The sequence below is a fragment of the Abramis brama genome (assembly GCF_963993115.1).
Source record: "Abramis brama genome assembly, chromosome: 8".
In the NCBI taxonomy this organism is placed as follows: Eukaryota; Metazoa; Chordata; class Actinopteri; order Cypriniformes; family Leuciscidae; genus Abramis; species Abramis brama.
The window spans coordinates 2,169,990-2,180,924 of NC_139970.1; positions in this window are offsets into that span (position 1 = coordinate 2,169,990).

Below are 10,935 nucleotides of genomic sequence, written 5' to 3' on the forward strand. Positions count from 1 at the left end.
ACAGAGATCATCATATAAATGCAAGGAAACCTTAAAATTAATTATCCAGCAAACCACAAACAGTTTTACGCTGCCTTGATCGCCTAACGTTACCCTGTCCTCAGGACGTCAACAGTCTCTCTCTGTCAAACACACAGATGCAATGCGCGCTGCTCTTTGTTCACTAATTTCAGCCATGTACATAACACTAATATTTTACTCATAAATGTAGATTTTTTTACTCGCATTTGCAGGAGTATATGACCCTGGAACTACGCGAAATCGACCATCCTCAGCTATGGTTGTGGCGCCGCGCCCATACTGTCTATGGCCGCGCCGACACAGAAGCGAGCACATTAGACAAATCTTTTGGTACAGTAAATCTTACCATTAAATAAGTTAACATATGCGTTATGTTATATCAACACGATAAACAACAACAATAACAAACAAAACAAAACTTACCTTGAGCTCAAAGCTTCGTGGTCTCGCTATAAGACGTTGAATTTGAATTCCGTGATTCCCGCCTGGACGTTGAAGTTGGCGCATGCGCAATTTGCGACCACTGAACTAATAAATTGGGGTATGTTTTACTCATTATTTTAAGGTTGCCGATATTACTGATAAAAAATAGGTAGTGTAGTTAGAATATACCCATTTTAATATATTTTTCTTGCTAACTAATATACTTAAGGAAAATATAACTGATTTGCACAGGTTGAATTTAACACCCTCCTGCATATTTTTTTACAGTGTACGTGACACAGCCCCATACTCGAAAAAAACTTTCCGAAACTTGTGACAAACCGGAAGGACAATTTTTGCCACAGAAATACTCCTTCAAACGTACAATTTAATTTTTGAAACTTTGTCCATGTTTAGCATGGGAATCCAACTCTTTAACAGTGTAAAAAACTCAGTATGCATGAAATAGCATTTCACCCCCCCTTTAACAGAACACTGTTAATTCAGAGGAATCGGTGAGTTGTGGATTTATTTTCATATACGTGATGAATTACAATGGTGTGTTGTATTTCAATGCGTGTTAAAATTAAGTTATATGTTCACTGTATTTGAAGTATGGCCTATGTTGTACATGAACGCTAAATGTTGATGTGAAGAGTATATATTGTTGAAACAAGAGGCTAGAAATGAGTTTCTAAAAATGTTATCCTGTGTGTACAGGCCAGTTTTTGTTGTTTTGTAGACGTTTGGATTTTCTGCTGTGATTTACGTGCATGGTGAGGATTCATCAAGCCGTGCTGAGAGAAAAGAAAGATGGCGAGCCTCCCAGACTGAACTTGGATCTTTAACTTCTTATCTTCTCATCCATTTGTTGTCGTTTTTCTTCCTGAACTCTAATGGACTCTGAACTGAGTTTGTTGGAGCTATTTAGTGCTGTGTTTAGATTTCATTATGATAAATTTATTCATTTTTTGATTTAATTATGATTAAATTTCTGTTAGTGTTTTGTTAGTTTATTATTTGTTTTGTTTGTTTCATGCACGCTAGGGGGCACTATAGGTTATTTAGGTAAGCGCACGGCAGGGACTAGTATGCACCAGGTTAGGCATATGGTTTTTTACCGGAGCGGGAGAGGCACAGGAAATTTGCTTTGTTCTGTGTTTGCTCGACTTCAGTCAAAAAATAAACCACGTTTTGTTGAATTTTAATACTTGTTTGGACCTGATGTTTTTCCCACCCGCGTACACCAAAACCCACGGTGCATCAGTGGCTTTTTGATTTTGTTTGATTTGAACTTTGACTTGAGATTTTTGTTACTTCGTTGACGAACGGCCACTACATCAAAGTAAAAAACCCGCCTTTGAACTCTTCAATACTGGACTTATCGGATCGCTTGGATGTGGATTTATGGACAAAAGACATTAAGCATATCTTCGCTCAGCCGAGGGGGCGACAGGACGCATTCTGGCCCAGACCACACAAGACGTTCAACCTTCTTAAAAGAAACCGGTAAGTCAGTGATATAACTGTTTAGAGCCGCAATGGAAAACGGCCAAACGAGTGGAGTTTGACAGTATTTCACAAGGAATCGATTGAATGTCACATGTCTACCTTTACGCATGGCCACGTGCCTTCATTCATGCAGAAAAAGTCCGGCAGTGTGTGTTTGTTTTAATGAAGAGGATCTGATGATCAATAATCATCGTGTATTTTGCAAACCTGCTCTCTTGTGCGTCAATGAACTGTGTGATTTGTTTGCAAACAAAAAAGGAAAATAAATAAAAGAAACGGAAATGTCCGACGTTGGTGCAAACGATACTGAAAAGCCAAAAAGAACTGTTAAAATGTCTACTAAAGGTATAGAATATAGTGTGATGACACTCCAGGAAAAAAGGAGTGAAAAATGCAAACATGCCAAAAAGTGTATGAAACACATGAATGAGTTAATGACATCAAAGGAAAATGTTGATTCAATAAAGAATGAGCTCTCTGTGTTTGTAAGGTGTTGCGAAGACGCACATGATGTCCATAAATCTTTTATGAGTCTACCTTTAAAAGGATGGCTCTCTGACGCGCATGATTCACGTGCTGAGCAAAATAAAGATACTCCTGATGATCAATGTAATGCTGATGAAGTAAATCCTGAAGATAGTGTCTCCAACGTTTCAAGTGTAAAAGCGAGCTTTGAAAAGGCACACTCTCTACTATCACGGACTTCTTCGACGTCATCTGCGCGCATTAAAGCGGAGGCCGACAAGGCAGCGCTCGAGGAGCGCATCGCTGCGCAGAAAAGGAAACATCAAATAGAAGCGCAACAGGAAAAACTAAGGAGAGAAATGGAGCAACTTGAGCTTGAAACGGAATTGGCAGCAACAAACGCAAAGCTTCATGTTTTGGAAACCAGGTCACAGTGTGGCTCAAAATGTTTAGACGGCATGAATTCTTATTATAAAAGGAATAAGCCACGAGGAGTGAGTGATTTAAATGCCGACGCCAACACTTTTGTCCCAGATATCATGAATGGCAATGATCATGCTCTTGGTTTGTCTGCTTCTGGACTCCAACCACCAGTTGTTAAGCCTAAACAAAGACAAAGTAAACAAATGGATGAAATGACATTAAAGGCTGATGCTCCAGTTCATGTGATGCAAACTGTAAACGGAGTGCACATGGGACATGTTCACCATCAGACCCAAGCTTTGACTGACAACTATCAAAATGATGTTTTAAACATTATGCAAAAACAAAATGACATCGCTGCTTTGCTTGTCCAACAAAATCTGTGTGCTGTCCTCCCATCTAGGAACATCTCTGTGTTTGATGGAGACCCTCTCCAATACAGATCTTTTATCAGAGCTTTTGAAAATGGGGTGGAGGCTAAAACAGATAAATTGAGTGATCGTTTACATTTTCTTGAACAGTACACCAGGGGGCAGCCAAAGGACCTGGTGCACAGTTGTCAGCATTTACCATCAGAGCAGGGATACCACAGAGCCAAAAGTCTTCTTGCAGAGCACTTTGGAAATGAACACAAAATTGCTGCTGCATATATGGAAAAGATACTTAACTGGACACCTGTTAAAAGCGAGGATATTAAAGGGTTGCAATCATTTTCTTTGTTTCTGCGTGGATGTGCAAATTTAACAGAACACTTGATGCACATGAAAGAGCTGGATTTACCATCAAACATGAGGAGTATCATCTTGAAACTTCCCTATAAATTAAGGGAAAAGTGGAGAAATGTTGCTTGTGATCTGCAAGAACGAAGAGGTGATAGAGCAACGTTCACTGATCTGGTAGGATTTATAGAAAGACAAGTCCAGATTGCTTCTGATCCAGTCTTTGGTAACATCCAAGACCTACAGCTCACCAACTTCAAAACATCCAATGCCAGTCACTTCAAACAAAGGAAAAGAGGGAGCAGTTTTGCCACCAATGTCACTGCAGTCAAAGAAGGAGTTATAACTCAACATACAGGAAACAATGCCAGACACTCTACTCTTAATTGCCTGTTTTGTACACAAGGTAATCATTCATTGGATCAATGTTCACAGTTCAAAATGAAAGTACACAGGGACAAGATTAATTTCATTAAAGAAAAAGGAATCTGCTTTGGATGTCTGAAAGTGGGCCACATGAGTAAAGATTGTAGAAAACGTTTGGACTGCAATGTGTGTCACCAAAATCACCCAAGTGTCCTTCATATAGAGCGGCAGGATAAAGGAACATCCTCCAATCAACAGTCTGAGCTCAACAAATGCTTCACCTTCAGTGTCTCAGACTTGTGGCCATATAGGGGCTGGTCACAAAGATGCCTCAATTTTTTCTATTGTTGCAGTCAAAGTCAAGAGCCAGAGGAGCAACAAAGCTGTGCAGACATATGCTTTTTGGATCCCGGGAGTTCAGGAACGTTTTGTACGGATAGTTTGGCAAGAAGATTGAATGTAAAAGGTAAAAGGACAAGTATTCTGTTAAGAACAATGGGTCAAAAGAAGATTGTAAATGCTCATATGCTGTCCGGTCTTGAAGTGTCTGGGATAAATATGAATGATTTTATTGAGTTACCTGGCGTCTTAACGCAAAAGGATATGCCTGTTTCCACACTCAATATTCCGCGACAAGAAGATTTGGAACAGTGGTCTTATCTCAAGGCTGTTAAACTTCATGCCATTGATGAAGGCATTGATTTGCTCATTGGAACGGATGCACCAAAAGTGATGGAGCCCTGGGAGCTAATCAACAGCCAGGATGAGGGACCTTATGCTGTCAGAACCAGAGTTGGTTGGGTCGTTAATGGTCCACTTCGTGGTGGGAGAAACAGGAATAAAAGTGACTACTCTGCTGTAACATCAAACAGAATCTCTGTTGAACATCTTCAGGAAATGCTGGTTAAACAGTTTAACTATGACTTTAATGAGAGGTCATCGGATGAGCAGCTTGAAATGTCCAGAGAGGATGTAAAGTTTATGAACGTCATGAACAACACCACAAAGTTAATTGGAGACCATTATTGCATTGATTTACCTTTCAAGGAGGAAAATCCCCTGCTGCCAAACAATCGTCACGTTGCCGAACAGCGCCTCCAGAGCTTGAAAAGAAAGTTTGTCAAGAATGGTCAGTTCAAGGAACAATACATCACATTTGTAAATGACATGGTGAAGCAAGGATATGCTGAGCTTGTGCCTTCTGATCAACTAAAGCAGAGTGATGGAAATGTTTTGTATCTTCCTCATCATGGGGTTTATCATCCCAGAAAGGGCAAGCTGCGAGTTGTTTTTGACTGTGGAGCAGCATACAGAGGGACATCACTGAACTGTCAGCTGTTGCAGGGCCCTGATTTAACAAACTCTTTAATCGGGGTCCTTGTTCGATTCAGACAAGAGCCTGTTGCAGTGATGGCCGACATTCAAGCAATGTATCACCAAGTTCATGTTTCTGGAAAGCATATCAACTTTCTCCGCTTTCTCTGGTGGCCTGGTGGAGATACTTCACATTCTCCAGAGGAACATCGCATGAAAGTACATTTGTTTGGAGCAGTATCTTCACCAAGTTGTGCAAATTATGCATTGAGGAGAACTGCAGTTGATAATGCCCAACATTTCCCTCATGAAGTGGTAAATACAGTCAAAAGCAATTTTTATGTTGACGACTGCTTGAAATCAGTGGCCTCAGAGGAGGAAGCAGTGCAACTGGTTAAGGATCTGACTGCACTTTGTCACAAAGGAGGATTTAATCTTTCCAAATGGATCAGCAACAGCCGAACAGTGTTGCTGTCAATTGCTGAAGACTGTAGAGCAAAGGAAGTGATGGAGCTGGATTTGGACGCGGACCAACTTCCAATGGAGCGAGCATTGGGACTACAGTGGTGCATTGAAACCGACAAATTCAAGTTTAGGACCTCATTACAGGAACAGCCACAGACCAGAAGAGGTATTTTGTCGGTGGTCAGCTCACTGTATGACCCTTTAGGATTTTTAGCCCCATTTACTATTCCAGCCAAATTGTTGCTACAGGAGCTTTGTAGAAGAGGCTTGGGGTGGGATGATGCCATTCCTCATTCCCTCTCTAAAAGGTGGTTTGAATGGTTGGAGGATCTCCAGAAGATGGCTGAGTTCAATGTGGATCGCTGTATTAAATCCAGAGATTATGGAGATCCTGATGCAGCACAGCTTCACCACTTTTCCGACGCCAGCCAAGTTGGATATGGAACAGTGTCGTATTTGAGACTGAAAAGGAACGACAGAGTTCAGGTTGTATTTCTGTTGGGAAAGGCCAGAGTTGCTCCATTAAAGCAGACAACGATTCCTCGACTGGAACTCACAGCGGCGGTTCTTGCAGTCCGAGTTGATAAAATGCTTCAAAAGGAGTTGCAACTGAAACTGGAGAAGTCAGTTTTCTGGACCGACAGCACAACTGTTCTTAAATACATCTGTAATGAAACCAGGCGATTTAACACTTTTGTCGCAAACAGAGTTTCCTTCATCAGAGACGCAGCAAGTGTTCATCAGTGGAGATATGTCGGATCAAAGGAGAATCCGGCAGATGATGCATCAAGAGGAATGAGGGCATAGACTTTCCTGAAAGGCAGGAGATGGATAAATGGTCCAGAGTTTCTTTGTGAGCCAAAGGAGGTTTGGCCTAAGTTGGATGCTGAGCTCGATGCAATTCCTGTAAATGACCCAGAGGTCAAAAGGGATTTGACAGCAAACTCTGTTGTTGTGGATTTTGAGTGTGCCACAGATCGCCTGCTTTGTTACTTTTCATCTTGGAAAAAACTAAAAAGGTCTGTTGCTTGGTTGCTGAGGGTTAAGAGAGCTCTTGTGTTATTGGGACATAAGAGGAAGGAGTTGTGTGCCTCTGCAGACTTCAACAAGGACGAGCTGGAGACTCAAGGACCTGCAGTGGAAAGGAAAATTCAGAGCTTTAAAGCCATGCTCAAAGGACAGAGTCTGATTCCTGAAGATTTTGTGAAAGCAGAATATGCAATTATTCAGTATGTACAAGAACATAAGTTTAAAGCTGAAATTGCATTATTGAAGAGTGGCGGCAAAAGTGTTTCCAAGGGGAGTCCGCTGTACAGACTAGATCCTGTGATGGATGATGGAATCCTCAGAGTAGGTGGTCGGCTGGGTCGAGCAGCAATGCCAGCAGAATCCAAACATCCTGTCATTCTGTCCAAAGATCTGCATGTATCCATACTGATTCTGCGCCATATTCATCATCAACTGGGGCATGCAGGAAGAAATCACATACTGGCTAAGCTGCGTCAGAGGTATTGGATCATTAATGCGAATTCCGCTGCCAGGAAGGTGATATCTGAATGTGTGGTCTGCAGACGCAATAGAGGAAAGCTTCTTGAACAGAAGATGGCAGACTTGCCTGAGGAAAGGGTGTTGCCTGATAGAGCCCCTTTTACGGACGTAGGAGTCGACTATTTTGGGCCTATCGACGTTAAAAGAGGCAGGAGTCTTCTTAAAAGGTATGGAGTGTTGTTCACATGTTTCACCAGCCGTGCTGTGCATTTGGAGGTGGCACATACGCTGGATACAGATTCCTGTATAAATGCTGTCCGGAGGTTCATCTGTAGACGAGGCCCAGTTTCCTCCATCATACAACAATTTCTCCCTCACCATAACCTCTTTTGCATGCCCTGTGGATCTGTCTGTCCAGGCTGGTGAAGTTTAATTTGTCTCTCTGACCAGGTTCACCAATTTGTCCAATTATATTGAGTTCTTTTTTATACAGTGAATGCACTAGTGTGACATTTTCCCCTGAAACTGATGAATTTTGCATTTTTCTGTCTGTTCTGGCATATAGTGATTCTGTTGCAGTGATTATTACAGGTTTTTCTAGTGCAATTCCACTAACGCCCACAGAGTGGTGCTCCAGGTCAACTTTTCGCTGCCCCTCGTTGTTTGCTTCAACCTCTACACTAGATGAGCTCTTTGTTTCCTCTTCATCAACATTTCTCAAACTGTCAATTTCCTTTGTATCTAGCAATATAGATAGTCCTTCATCTTCAAGTGAAACAACATAATCTCCCTCTAAATGCTGCAGAATGCGTCTTCTCAGTGCGCGAGGCGTGTGTGTCTCATCCTCCCCACATTTAACATTAACATTTCACACAAACCTCTCAGTTGCAAAGCAGATAACTCGAGTAATTTACTCTCTATTTCATCCAGCGTAGCTTCCCACACAGGCAACATTATGGCCACTGAACAGATTAACTCACGTTGCAGTTGTAATGATGCAAACATATAGGGCCATTCGACCTGATAGAAAGCTTTCTGCAGCATCCAAGGATAAGATTGCTGCCCCACTAGCTTTTGTATGATTGGCGTATATTATGTTGAGGAGGCGACATACATTAGAGAAAGAGAATCTGCCAGGGATAAATCCGGTCTGGTCAGGGTGAATGGTAGAGGGTAAATGTTTTTTAAGCCGAATAGCTAATGCTTTAGTAATTACTTTTCTATCAAAATTCTGAGGAGCAATTGGCCTATAGCTGGCTGGGTCAGTTTCATCTTTATTTTTCTTTAAAATAAGAGAGATTTTGGCTTCGTACAATGTACTAGGCAAAAATGTATCTTGTCTAGAACTGATTATCATCCTAAGGAGGAGCGGGGCAAGGGTATCATAAAATCTCTTAAACAATTCAGTACAGAATCCATCCGTCTTCCCAGTTGGAAATGACTGTTGGAAATGAACAGCGTTGACTATCTCCTCCAAAGTAAAGTCAGAATCCAAGTCGGCCCTGGCAACGTCGCTCAGTTTAGGAATTTCAAGAGAGTCGAAAAAATCCATTAGATCAGAATGAGTGGCTGTGCTATTAGAAGTATAAAGTTCATTGTAAAAATCCTTAAAACGGGCATTAATGTCCTTGGGGTTAGTTAACAGGATTCCCTCTTTAGACTTAATGCTATAAATCGACCTAGAAGCCTGAGTCCCTTTGAGCTGTCGTGCCAAGAGCCTATCAGGCTTATCCCCCGTTTCAAAGTGTCTCTGCCTCATTCTCAAGAAAAGGTTATGTATTTGACCACCAAGAATACAGCTATACTTGTTTTTAATTATAATCGTTAGATGATTTTGACTCCTGATATGCCAATTCAAGTGTAGGAAGAACACATTGTATCTCTAAAAGTCACTTCTCTCTTTCCTTTTTGGAAGCAGATTCATAATAAATTAAAGCTGCAAGCAGCATTTATTTGCAAGCAGCATGGTAAGGGTTAGTTCACCCAAAAATTAAAATTCTGTCAGTAATTCCTCACCCTCATGTTGTTCCAACCATGTAAGTCTTTCGTTCATCTTCGGAACACAAATTAAGATATTTTTGATGAAATCTGACAGCTGTCTCACTCCTCCATAGGCTTTCAGAGGGACTGAAACTCGCCGGCCCAGAATAGTTATTAAAACATCGTTAAAATAGTCCAAGTGACTACAGTGACTCTACATTACATTTATCATACTTTTTGTGCGGAAAAACAATAAAAATAACGACTTTATCCGACTATTAGTGTTCTTCAATTATCCCTTTAACCATTTAACCACTGACATCATAGATGGAAAATACCATTTACAGGCAATACAGGCAATTTACTTAGTCAAGTCAGGAAAGTTTTTTTTTTGACAGTTGATCTCCACCACTTTTATTAGGTGTCCTCAAAAGGTGCCCATACATGTCTGTCAAATTTGTTGTAAATATCTCATTTTGTTTAGATACTTCTATTTATGAGAGCATAAAAATGAGCCATGGGAGACAATGGCTGCGTTCGAAACCGCATACTCAATGAGTAGGTACTTTAATTTCAATAAGTACTTACTTAACAAGCGCTAAAAGAGTAGGTACTTTATAGCCAGATCTCGTTGAGTATGAATGCGAACCGGACATCTGCCATGTTGACGTTATCATGTGACCTACGACGCGTTATCACACGCGCAACAACTTAAAAGATTTGAACGACACGTTTAATTCATCTATCTGTAAATATCTTGATATTGATTAAACTTGCTCATTTTGTGGTCTTTTTAAAGAAACTGCTGCCCATTTATTTTGTGAATACATTTAGGGTTGATTTAAACCGTTTCATCCTTAACGATATATTATTTATTTTTATTACGAAATCCCAAAATTGTCATCTCTTGAATATGTTGATAATTTCTTTATTTTATATCCAAACATTTTCATCCACAACCAAAAGTGGCAATTACTGCTTTATGTTTTCCTCTTTTTCTTGTTGAATTTAACTCTCATTTCATCCCTCAGGCCTAGGCCTATAAATAAATAATTCATTAATACATTTTATTTTTTTTTATTTAAGAAAATATATAGTAAGATATTTAACCTTGTAGGTTATTTTTTCCTGTGTATAAAATCTCATATTATGTATGCAAACCCATGATATATATATATATATACTGTGTGTGTATATATATATATATATATATATATATATATATATATATATATATATATATATATATATATACTGTGTGTATATATATATATATATATATATATATATATATATATATACAAGCCCGTAGGCAGGGGGGGTTCGGGTGGTTCCCCCCCTCTCACTGCCAAAGGTCCAGAATTTTGGTCGTTTTTTTTTTTTTTTCATGTGATTATTGTCATCATTGTTTTAATCAATGCTTGTGACAAATATTCTAGGTTGCTATTTCAAATATGTTTATTGTAGCTGGACGTGTGTGTGTGTGTGTGTGTGTGGACATGTTTTTCTACACCGGTGGGGACTTAAACCTGAATGCACACAGACTCATGGGGACTCGTGTCACCGTGGGGACCTAAATTGAGGTCCCCATGGGTACAAAAGCTTATAAATCATACAGAATTAGTTTTTTTGAAAATGTAAAAATGCAGAATGTCTCCTGTGATGGGTAGGTTTAGGGATAGGGGCAGTGTAAGGGGATAGAATATACAGTTTGTACAGTATAAAAACTATGTCTATGGTGTGTGTGCAGGGACGTGCA